Source organism: Equus przewalskii, chromosome 8, assembly GCF_037783145.1.
Source record: "Equus przewalskii isolate Varuska chromosome 8, EquPr2, whole genome shotgun sequence".
Classification (NCBI taxonomy): Eukaryota; Metazoa; Chordata; class Mammalia; order Perissodactyla; family Equidae; genus Equus; species Equus przewalskii.
The window spans coordinates 73713409-73726201 of NC_091838.1; the positions used below are offsets into that span (position 1 = coordinate 73713409).

The 12793-nt window shown below is 36.4% G+C and overlaps 1 long non-coding RNA gene across 1 annotated transcript; it reads left to right on the plus strand.

Annotated features, from left to right (window-relative positions):
* Nucleotides 1-6475: 6475 nt before the first annotated feature.
* On the plus strand, nt 6476-12309 carry LOC139085158 (uncharacterized). Its single transcript, XR_011543234.1, has 3 exons — nt 6476-6594; nt 7803-7940; nt 9362-12309. It is a non-coding gene; the product is annotated as an uncharacterized lncRNA (long non-coding RNA).
* Nucleotides 12310-12793: the final 484 nt, after the last annotated feature.

A 12793-nucleotide genomic window follows, 5' to 3' on the forward strand; every position in this document is an offset into this window, starting at 1 on the left:
GGTTGGGGAGTAGGCATAGGGAATGAAGAAGGGGAGCACTTATATGGTGACAGACAAGAAATAATGTACAACTGAAATTTCACAATGATGTAAACTATTATGAAAAAAAGTTAAAATTAAAAAAACTGTTAAATAGTTAAAAAAAAAGATTAACAAATAAAGTTGATCTTACATCCTGAAGTTTATGTACCTCTCCACGGTAAGTAATCTATTCGTGGAGCTAGGAGGATGAAGTTCTCACAAACTAGATCATAATATTAGTTCTGCATTCTGCCTTCTTCGCCTCATATGTTTTATTTAACACTTTTCAATAATACCTAATCTTCATTGAGTACCCACTCTGGGCCTTACACAATTCTAGACCCTTTACATGTATTATCTGATATTTCATAATAATTCCATGAAGTAGATATTGTAAGATTGTGAAAAATAAGGCTGAGGTGTTAAATGACTTATAAGGTAACACAGTTCATTAAGGGTCAACTCAGAATTTGGACACAACTTTGACTCCAAATCCCATATTCTTTCTACTGCATACAAACTTTCCTTATCATCTTATTTCTTGGAATAGATCATAAAATCCTGCATCCTCATGGCATTTTGATATTCCTGTCGTAATTGTAACTTCGTTTCTTCACTACAGTAAGTTTGGCGATAGCTGATAGCCAAGGTAAGAATTTCTCTCTCTACACTTAGAGACACTGGGTAGCAGACCGGACTTTTTGATGGTAGAGCTGGGAATTAAAATCAGATCTCTCTTGAATTCCGAGATGGGTTCCTCTTCAAAGATCTTTCAAAGTCATCAGATATTAGGATCTCTGCTTTCTCTGTTTGTTCACTTTGAGGTTGTAGTCCCCACTTCTTTATTGTTTATTGGGGAAAAAGAGAACACAGTTGTATTGTACTTTCTAATTGGATGATATCTATCTCTTCTCTGTGCTTGACTTTAGGTTAGTCCTTTCTCGTAGGTCCAGAGGGTGTTTTCAGTGGAATAATATGCATGCTTCTCCACCTTCCTGAAAGAAGACCAGAGAAAATAGTTAAAACCTGTTCCCCTAAGGAGTATTGTCTGGGGGAATGGGAAAACAGAAATATTAATGAATTTTTGTTGGATATTTACTCTTCTCCTCCAAAGGTCTTACTGATGGAGCATAAAACACAGTGTGGTAGATAAACGAGAAGCAAAATATCAATTTTCGTGAATCTGGGCAAGTATTTGATAAAAATTAAACTATATTAGAGAATTTCTCCAACTATAAATCAAGACTTTATACACCTAGGCATGCCTGGAAAGAGAAAAGAGAGAGAGAGAGAGAGAACAGAGAGACAACTAGGCCAACAGAGTGTTTTAAATACGTATATTAAAGTAGGTACACGGATGAGGGCTGCATCCTGCCTCATCCTTCCAGTCACAGGTGGAAATGACGGCATACAAGAAGATGCTCAGAATGTCCTTTATCAAAGTGGTCCCCAAACTTTAGCATCTGTAGAGTTTTTGATAACTCAGATTTCTGGGTCCTATCCCAGAATTTCTCATTTAATAGATCTGGTCTGGGGCTAAGAATTTGCCTTTCTAACTTTCTAAAAAATCCCAGGTGATGTTGGTGCTTCTGATCTAGAGACCACACTTTGAGGACCGCTGCTCTAGGAGGGAGACCTGTCACGACACTAGGAATAAAATAATAGTAACAACAGCAGCTGATGTTTACAAAACCCTTGCCACGTGCCAGGTGCTGTTCTAGAGCTTTACACGAAATACTTCATTTAATCCTCCCAACAATCCATGAGTAGAGACACCAATTTTATCCCCAGTTTGTAGATGAATAAAATTACATGCCCAAGGTCACACAGGTAGTGAGTGTAGCAGCTGAGATCTGAACCCAAGCACAGTGACTCCAGAGACTAGTTCACTATGCTTAAGCTCTCCGAGCCTCAGTTAGTGGATCTGTAAAATGAAGCTCAGGATTCCTAGGTGAGCTCACAGGAATCTCCTCCATTTCCCCTTCACCTCCAGCTCTACCATTTACTAATATTGACTCTCAGTGTGTACCTGAGAACACACTGCTATTTATAAAGCTGTGGAACTCAATTACTATAACAACCATTGTGATTTGCATACCAGGCATCTTTAGAATCTTGATAAAGAGTGTGGACCAAAGTGTTCTGATGCAAAAGTAGGAAAAACCTTGCCATTTCATGGATGATTACTATTTGCAGGCTCTTTATTAAGAACTTATTTCATTTAAACTTCGCCACAGCTCTATGAGGTTTGCTGTTGTTTTTGTATCCATTTTTCAAATAAGTAAATTGAGGTTTTGAGAAGCTGAATTGCTAGTCAAGATCAGTTAATAAATCTGTGATTGAGTCAGAAATGAACCAGGCCAGACTCTCAAACTTGACTTTGTTAGCAGCACTCTCTGAGTTCGTTTTTCTCAATTCACACAAATTAAAGTCAAAATTTCTTTTCTTTCTTTCTTTTTTTTTAACTTAAAATGTTCTGGTATGTTTGGTAATTTCTACCTTTTGTCTATATCAGGGCTGTGTGTGGCAAATCCAAGGAGAAACAGGTCTTATTGTTTAATATCAGGGAAGTTTCTTAATTGATTTGTTATTCTGGGCACTGCCACCAAGTGTACAACAAGGTCACACTTTATCCAGTTCATGTTTCTGTCTACAATGCCTCGGGGGTTTCTTCAACCGTGGACTTTATAAAGTCTGACTTTGTCATCCACTTTCTGGGCTGAAGCCTAAATATATCTTCCTATTTGGTTTATGTAAGCAAATATTTGCCCCATATACTAAAGTTCCACAGGAGCCTCTGATGTAAAGGTAAGAGTTACTCTTCCTCACAGAATTAGCAGAAACTCTGAGCAGGGGATTCATCTCTCAGGATGGTCACCTTGACATCTTCCAGGTGCACTCATTTGGTTCTTGTGTTTCACGCTCTCCCTGCCCTTGCTGGTCTATTCTGGAATGCCACTTTTTCAGGATACACATAGCCTTTGTGTCCACTTGCCACTTGGGCAATCTCACGTTTACTTTGCTTTGTCATCAGAGAGTTACTTCCTCCGGGAACTTTAGCAAATGCTTGACTCTTGGGTTGCAGCTGAACTGAGAAATGCATCCTGCTTTCTAGGTAGAATTCGTGCTGGACTTGCCCCTCCGTAATCTTAGCACTTGACCCCTTCTTTCTATCTACTGCTTTCTCTCCTGTGAACTGTGTGAAGGGAGAGGGTGTAACTTGGAGTAGGCAATATAACTCCCAAATTTGGGCCCAAATTCTTTCATTGGGAATTGAAAATGGATTCAACGCAATTTAACAAGTGTTTATTGAGGGCTTCTCATTAGCAAGTCTGGAGCTTCCCAAAGTGCAGGGCTTGTATTCAAAATTATTTTAGGTAGAAGAAGGACACTTTTCAATGGCTATGTTTTTATTGTTTTTTAAAATAATTCTATTCAAATTTTTTTTTCTGTAAAAATATAAGTAGCATATCCAAACTTGATTTTACAGATATTAGTACTTAGGACCAGGTAAACGCCATCTTGTGATGATTATGCAGACTACCAGCACCACCAGGCTACCCAGTTAAGGGCGACACTGCAACATGGAGAAGTAGGTTTACCTATAAGAGCAGTTTGGGAAATGCTGACCTGTCTATATGGATGTCGAGATACACTTCATGGGACACGGGTAAGCCTTCCTCTTCTGTCGCTCATCATGGTTTGTGGGGCTCCCCTATTTACCCATTTCGTGCTCACTCAGATTGCTTGGATCCAAGTCTAGGTTTTATCAGTTTACTTGCTGTGTGATCTAGGACCTTAGTCTAAAGTAAGAGGACTTATCTCCCTGAGCCTCAGTCTCTTCATAAATAACCTGAGGGACTTAGAATAACACCCGACTCTCAAGGTTCTTGTAAAGATTAAATGAGATGGCAATATGTTACACTGAAAACTATAAGACATTGGTGAAGGAAATTGAAGAAGATATAAGGAATTAGAAAGCTATTCCATGTTAATGGACTTGAAGAATTAGTACTGTTAAAATGTCCCTGCTACCCAAAGCAGTCTACAGATTCAATGCAATCTCTATCAAAATTCCAATGACATTTTTTTACAGAAATAGAAATAACAATCCTAAAATTTGTGTGCAACCATAAAAGTCTCTGAATAGCCAAAGCAATCTGGAAACAGAAGAACAAAGCTGGAAGTACCACGCTTCCTGATTTCAAACTATATTACAAAGCTATAGTAATTGAAACAGTATGGTATTACATAAAAACAGACACATAGATCAGTGGAACAAAATAGACAGACTGGAAATAAACCCGTGCATATACAGTCAATTTTCAATAAAGGAGCCAAGAATATACAACTGGGAAAAGATAGATTTTTCAATAAATGCTGTTGGGAAAACTAGATAGCCACATGCAAAAAATGAAACTGGACCACTATCTTACACTATACATAAAAATCAACTCAAGGTGGATTAAAGACTTGAATGTAAGATCTGAAACCAAAAAACTCCTAGAAGAAAATGTAGGGTGTAAGTTCCTTGACATCGGTCTTGGCAATAACTTTTTGGTTTGGACACCAAAAGCAAAGGCAACAAAAGAAAAATTAGTGGGACTACATCAAACTAAAAAGCTTCTGCTCAACAAAGGAAACTATCAACAAAATAAAAAGGCAACCTATGGAATGGGAGAAAATACATATGCAAACTATGTGTCTGATAAGGGGTTAATATGCAAAAATTGCAGGGAACTCATACAACTTAAACAACCAAATAATTAAGTTAAAAATGGGCAAAGGACCTGAATAAACATTGTTCGAAAGAAGATATACAAATGACCGACAGGTACGTGAAAAGTTGCTAAACATCACTAATCATCAGGGAAATGCAAATCAAAATCACAATGAGATATCACCTCCACCTTGTTAGGGTGTCTATTATCAAAAAGACAAGAGATAACAAACGCTAGTGAGCATCTGGAGAAAATGCAACCCTTGTACGTTTTTGATGGAATGTAAACTGGTTTAGCCATTATGGAAACTGTATAGAGGTTCCTCAGAAAAGTAAAAACAGAACTATCATATGATCCAGAAAGCCCATTTCTGGGCATTTATTTAAAGGAAACAAAGTCGTTATCTCAAAGAGATATCTGCACTCCCATGTCCATTGCAGCACTGTTCACCATAGTTAAGCTATGGAAATGGTCTAAGTGTCCATCAATGGATGAATGGATGAAGAAAATGTGGTATACCTATATATACAATGGAATATTATTTAGTTTTAAAAGAGAAGGAAATCCTGTCATTTGCAATAACATCGACAAACCTGGAGGGCATTATGCTAAGTGAAATTAGCCAGAGAAGGAAAAATACTGCATGGTATCATTTACATGTGGAGTCTTAAAAAACGTCAAACTCATGGAAACAAAGTAGAAATGTGGTTATCAGGGACTGGGGGTTGGGGAAAATAGGGAGAGGCTGATAAAACGATATGAACTTTTACCCTTGTAAAAGGTGAAAGATGAATAAAGTTGGAGAAACTAATATATAACGTGGTGACTACAGCAATACTATTGCATTGTATAATTGAAATTTGCTAAGAAAGTAGAACTTGAATGTTCTCACCAAAAAACGAAAAAGGGGCCAGCCCAGTGGCACAGCGGTTAAGTTTGGACACTCCATTTCTGCAGCCAGGGTTTGCGGGTTCGGATCCTGCCAGTTCAGATCCCGAGCACGGACCTACACGCCGCTTATCAAGCCATGCTGTGGCAGGCATCCCACATATAAAGTAAAGGAAGATGGGCACAGATGTTAGCTCAGGGCCAATCTTGCTCAGCAAAAAGAGAAGGATTGGCCACAGATGTTAGTGCAGGGCTAATCTTCCTCAAAGAAACAAAAAACAAGGTAAATACGTGAGATGGTGGATATGTTAATTAACGAGATGGGGAGACCCCTTTCACAGTGTATACATATATCAAATCATCACATTGTACAAGTTAAATATCTTACAATTTTATTTGTCAATTATACCTCAATAAAGCTGGCCGAAAAATGAGACAATGCATTTATTTAGCCTAGTGCCTGGCATGTTTTAAGGGCTTAATTAATGCTAATATTATCTTCACAGGGCAAAATGCATAAGAAGTTATTTTACGTTTAATAAACCAAAATATCAGGATGTTTTGAGAGTGGACACTGACTTCTAAATGTTCTTCTAACTGAACCAGTGGGTCAGCTGAGGCTGAGGGAGCTTAAGTCAGGTATTTGTGGTCCTAGGGAGGCGCCCAGAGCCTGGGATCCATCCGTCCTCTTCTACAGTACTCGTTCTCTTCAGAATCAAAGTGGTCTGATTGTTCTTACTGATAAACTGGTTCCTGTTCAATTAATCAAACATTGTATGCTCCAACCCAGAGGCTCTTTTAAAAAAAAATGTGATTGTAACAGTCCCAAGAACCACAACGGGCTTAGTCAAAGGTGGAACCCTGAAGGTGACTACATCCTTGTTCTCCACACCGCAGAGGGGAGTGAACAAATGCCTTTCAAGAAAGAAAAGGAACAAGGGACGTTTCCTCCTCTCCTCCTAAGGTAATAAAAAATAATAAAAGAACCTTTTATAACTGTCACAATGCTGCTTTTTATCAAGGCCACCAACTTCACAATACATTACCTTATTTATTGTTTCCTCTTTTCTGGCCTGAGTCGGGGGTCCTGTTGGCATATCCTGTAATGCCCTCAGAGTGTGTGTATTTGTTTCTTTACATATAATTGGACCAGTTGCTGCCGTTACATTATTCCCAAGGGTTTTTTGCGGTCAGTTTTAAAACTGGGAAAATTTATTTTCACTCTGTACACAGTTTGAAACCTGTCTCTGCTCAAGGCTTTGCTTTCTCAGATGTTTGTGGCAGTGTTTGCACAAGGTCCCAAAGTCTGTGAAAGAGAAGGTAAGTGACACTTAGCTATGGAACCAGGATGCAATAAAAGATGTGGGTGATGAGGAGCACAGGGTTTCTAAAATGGATCAAAGCAGGATCCTTATCATTCATATAATTCAGATAGCCATGCTGTCTATAGGCTAAGTCACATGAAATGGGAAAACTTGACAGCCCCAGGCTCCTTGACTGCAAATGGTGGTAGAGATAACACACAATGCAGTCCTTGCCTTTGATTTTTTCAGATGAGGAAAATAAAGTTCAGATCAAAAAAGGGACTTGTCTGAGTTCACCTACTTTGTACTTAGATAAGTTCATCAACGCCAATATTCTTTCAGTAACATCTGACCACTACTTATTAGCATAGCAAACTTGAGCAAGTAGCTAAAGCTCTCTAAATCTACATTTTCTCACCTACAAAATGAGACAATAGCACCGACCTTAAAGAGTTGCTGTGTGTGGTTATATGACCTTCCTTAGATAATGCATATCATGCAATGCCTACCATAGAGTGGTTGTCTAAAAATTGTAATTGAACCAAGGTGTACTACTTGTAATTCATTTATTATTATTTAATCATTTATATCTATCAATATAGACTCACAGATATTTATTTTATACTTGGCTTACAATCTGATTCTACTTTGTAGTGTATATACTATACATATACATATATAATATTTATTTATTTTCTTTCTTAGGATTATTCCAGCCTTGGCCATTGAAAGTATGTCCACTTGGCTCCTGTGTTCCTTTGTGACCCCTCCCCACGATTGTGCTGTTTTTTGTTTTATTTTTAAGCAATTTCTTACTTTCTGGCACTATAAGACACTCTGGACTCATCTTGTGTATTTCCTGCCCCAGACGTAGAATCAGTCATTCCTCCAAGGAGACCTGGCTCCTTCTGTTGGAGAATGGTGGGAGAAATCAAAATCCACATGCCAGGTGTGGTGTTGCTACTGGAGTGTCATTGCTTCTAGGCCCTCTCAAGTGACGGAATAAGTAAGTATATGTGTGTATTCTAACTCGTGCATATACACGTATCTATATTCCTATATGTAACCATCTGTATATACACACACATATATATATAAAATTAAACGTGAGTTAATACTGATGTCTCCAATTCTAATCCATTCTTATGGATCATTCTACCCTCCTCCCCTTGCTCACCGATAAATTCTCACTCCAACAGTGTCAAATCTGGCTCCCACTATCCACCATCTATTTATATTAAGTAAACGTTCAATTCTGGTACACATGTATAAAAGTATCAGAATTGTTAGGCCAAGCCCCTTGGGATACAACTTTATAATAGAATACATTGTTAAATGGTTGCTTTTTAAATTGAATTTTCTGATTGCTCACTGTTACTATGTAGAATTATAATTAATTTTATATTTGTCCGTTATCCTTCACACTTGTTAAACCCGCTTATTAGTTTTAGCGTATGTTTTTATAGGTTTTATTCAGTTTTATACAAAGATTGTCATGTGCTTTGTGAATAAAGACACTATTACTTCTTCCTTGGCAATCTAGTTGCTGTTTTGTTTTCATGCTTTTTTTGCCACGACTAAAGTATCTAGAATAATGTTGAATACAAGTTGTTAGAGCGAACATCTTTGCCTTGTTCCTCCTATTTGGGAGAAAGTGTTGTATCTTTCATCTTTATTAATGACATTAGCTGTTGGCTTCCCACAGAGGCTTATCAATTGAGGAAGTTTTTTCCCCTTTGCAGTTTGCTGAGAGTTTTTTTAAAAATCAGGAATGGATGTAACGTTTTGTCAGATGATTTTTATGTACCTATTAAGATGATTATATGACTTTTTGTTTATTTTGTTAAGATTCTGCCTAATGTTTGCTGATTTTTGACTGTTAAACCAACCTTGCATTCCTGGAATAAACTCTCCTTAGTCATGATATATTATAATTTTACGTATTTTTGCTCAAATTTTGTTATGAATTTTTACACTGACATTTATGAGGAATATTGTTCTGGTCTTTTTTTGTAGTGTCTTTGTCTGGTTTAGGTTTCAGGGAATGTAGCCCTATAGAATTAGTTATGAGGTATTTCTTCTTCAGTTTTTTGGAAGAATTTGTGTTGAATGGGTTTTAACTACAAAGTTAAATTTATTAATAAACATAGGGCTATTCGGGCCACAATGTGAGCTTTGGTAGTTTGTGCCTTTCAAAGAATTGTCAATTTCATCTAAATTGCATTTTTGTCACAAAGTTGTTCATAATATTCTTTTTTATAGTGTCCACAGTCATATTGATACACAAAAGGCTATATGAATTTTATAAAACTTAATTTTAAATTAATTTTTGCACATAAGTTTAGATGATATTGAAACCTTAGTACTTGTGGATTGTTCATATATTAGTTCAGACATTCTTACTGTAATCTTTCTTTTTTTTTTGAGGAAGATTAACCCTGAGCTAACATCTGCCACCAATCCTCCTCTTTTTGCTGAGGAAGACTGGCCCTGAGCTAACGTCTGTGCCCATCTTCCTCTACTTTATATGTGGAACGCCTGCCACAGCGTGGCTTGATAAGTGGTGTGTAGGTCTACACCTGGAATCCGAACTGGCAAACCCCGGGCTGCTGAAGCAGAATGTGCGAACTTAACTGCTGCTCCACTGAGCTGGCCCCTAATCTTTCTTATCATAGACAATTCTCTATTAAATCTAGAAGGCTGCTAGGTGAACTTTTCATAGCAAACATACTGCGTTTCTCCCGTGAAACAATGTAGTTGCTTAAACAAACAAATGTGTGTATATTAATAATCATGTCAAGATCTCTAAACCCTCCAGATTACGGAATAGTAAGTTAACAAGAATTGCTTTTTCCTCATAATATTCTCTTATTAACTTTTAAGAATATCTGAAGAATCTGCACTGATTTCATTCCTGTCACTCTGATATTGGTCATTTGTTTCTTCTTCTGGCTGGATAAGTCTGGCTAGATGTTTATCAAGTTTATTGATTTTGTCAAATTGACATTTGGTTTTGTTACTTTTTTCAATTGATTTCTGTACTCTATTTCATTGACTCTGTATTCTATTCCCACAAATTCTGTTATGTTTTTACTTTCAGTAGTTCAAAGTAATTATCTAACTTCCAGTTTGATTATTTCATTCATCCATCCTTAGAAGTAGTTTTTTTACTTTCCAAATACCTAGAAATGTGAAGATTTTCCAGATCTTGCTCTGTTATTGATTTAGTTCCAGGATTCCAGATAGCATACTTTGTGTGATTTCAAATTCTGTTATTTATTGAGACTTGTTTTATGGTCTATGTTGATAAATATTCCATATGTATTTGAAAAAAATGTGAATTCTGCAGTTTTGGGGTAGAGTTTTCCAAACTGTCAATGAGGTCAAGTTGGTTGACCGTGTTTTGTAAGTCTTCTGCATACTGAGTGATTTTCTATTTGACCTATCAATTATTGAGAATGGGGTATTGAAATATTCATCTATAATTGTGGATTTGTCTATTTCTTCTTATAATTCTATGCATTTTGTACATCATGTATTTTGTTAAGTGGCTAAAGACTTAGGATCATTAGGTCCTCTTGATGACTTGACCAATTTTCATTATGAAAGAAGATTCTTTCTGCTTGATAATATTCCTTACTCTGAAATATACATTGTCTGATATTGATATAGCTACTCCAAACTATTGATTAGTATTTGCGTGGTATATTTTTTCCATCCTTTTTAATTTAACCTTGGTGTGTGTTTATATTTGGACTATGTTTATTGTGGGCGGAAAATAGCTAGGTCTTGTGACCTTTCTATCCAATTTATCAATCTCTGATTTTAATTGGGGTCTTTATATCATTTATACTCAATGCAATTATTGATGTTTAGGTTAAAAGATAGCATCTTATTTTTTTGCCCCCCTTTTTTTTTTCACTGCATTCATTTGGTTACTTGAATTTTTTTATGATTCCAAATTATCTCCTCCATGTTTCCACACTTCTGACCTGTGTAAGCTTCAATAGCATACTGCTTATATGGTTTTAATTCTTCATGTGATAACTGCTTGGTAGACTGCATGTGACCAGCCCTTCTTACTTAGAGGTAGTCTCACCAATTACCTTCCATAAGGATAATAGATTCTCTCACCCTCCCTCTTCTTCCTCACGACTCCTCTGAAGAATGCTTGGATAACATCTTCCTTCTTTTTTACCTCTATTTTCTAAACATTCCTCAGTGTATTTCCATTGACTCATTTTATAGTTAGTGAGAATTCCTATACATAATAAGATGACAACAATAATATAATTCCTCATAGATTAAACTTTTTTTTCACAAATCTTACTACATTTAATTCTCACTGTGTCCATTTGAGGGAAATTGAGGCACAGAGAGGCTATGGAACTTGCCCCTGGTCACATAGCAGTAATCATTGTACGCAGGTCTTGGATTCAGATCTTTAAGCTTTACTGTAGCACTTGGCTTGGATTGGCATGCCACAACTCACCTTTTGCATCCCACTGCTCTATCTCCTTGAAGACCAAGCATACCCTACAATCTTCATGGAATTAGAGAGAAAATCCTGCAATGTCACTGTCATCATCAACAGGGACACAATTGGAAGTAGATGTTGATGACAAATCTATCTCCTTTTCTGAGAATGAGCAGACTGGCAGTGGTAAGGCTTCATGAAGCATCTCAGGCTAAAATTTATAGAGAACAATCCAGAAACTCTAAGGCCAACCTTAACTTTGAAGTTGGGGAGGCTCTGGTCAGAGTTTCACTAAACCACTTGGACTCCCTGGGGCAACCCAATGGAATAAATGGAAAAAATCACAGTGGGTTAAATTTTAGACTACAGATCAGAAAGGTTGATAAATGGGATGCTGGGAAACTTAACACACAGGTTGCAAGCACTTTCTACTCTTTATTGTTGGATTTGTATTATTTCTTCACATAAACGCCTTGGACAATTTCCAGGAACAGATGCTAATTTAATCAAAATTGTAAATGAAGCAAAGGATTTTTACTCTTTGAAAGCATAATGGCACCAAGATTTTCAGTGTATTCTTTGCACATTTTCTGAGTAGATGACTCAGGTTAGAACCTGCCAATGGAATTTTCTTCACACGGAAACATAAATAATGAGGAACAAGTGTTCCTGATGTAAATAATAATTGATACTTCTTGATTTTATTGCAATAACCAAATAATAGTTTATTATTTTATTTAATATGTTGCAAAGAGTTAGTAATTATCATGGAAAAAAAGAGTCTAAAATATTTATAGTCCAAAAGTAAACCATAAGATAAATTGAGACAGTCTATATACATGCAATTAAAGTACAGAATGAGAAGACATAGGAGCAGAAAAAATAATTTATATTAAAATCAGAAGGATAAATTACAACAAAAAATTACAGATTGATATCCCTTATTAACATAAACATAAATATTCTTAACAATTTTTTGGCAAATCTAATCCAAGAATATTTAAAAAGGATAATGCACCATGACTGAGTAGGATTTATCTCAGGAATGTACGGCTGGTTTAACATTTGCAAATCTATGTAATTCACCATATTAATAGACAAAAGAAAAAAGATCATAGGTCCTCTTGATAGATGCATAAAAAGTATTTGATAAAATTGGGGCACACATGTAAAAAAAGAAAAGATTATTGCACCGTACTTCTCACCATGTACAAAAGGGGTAAATCCATATGGTGTGGGTCATATACCTAAATGAAAGGGCTAAGATTATTAAAATTCTACGGTATCATATAGGACAATATATTAGTAACTTGAATGTAGCAAAAATATCTTATAAAGGACACAAAAATCATGAGCTATTAAAAATTGGTATATTAAACTTC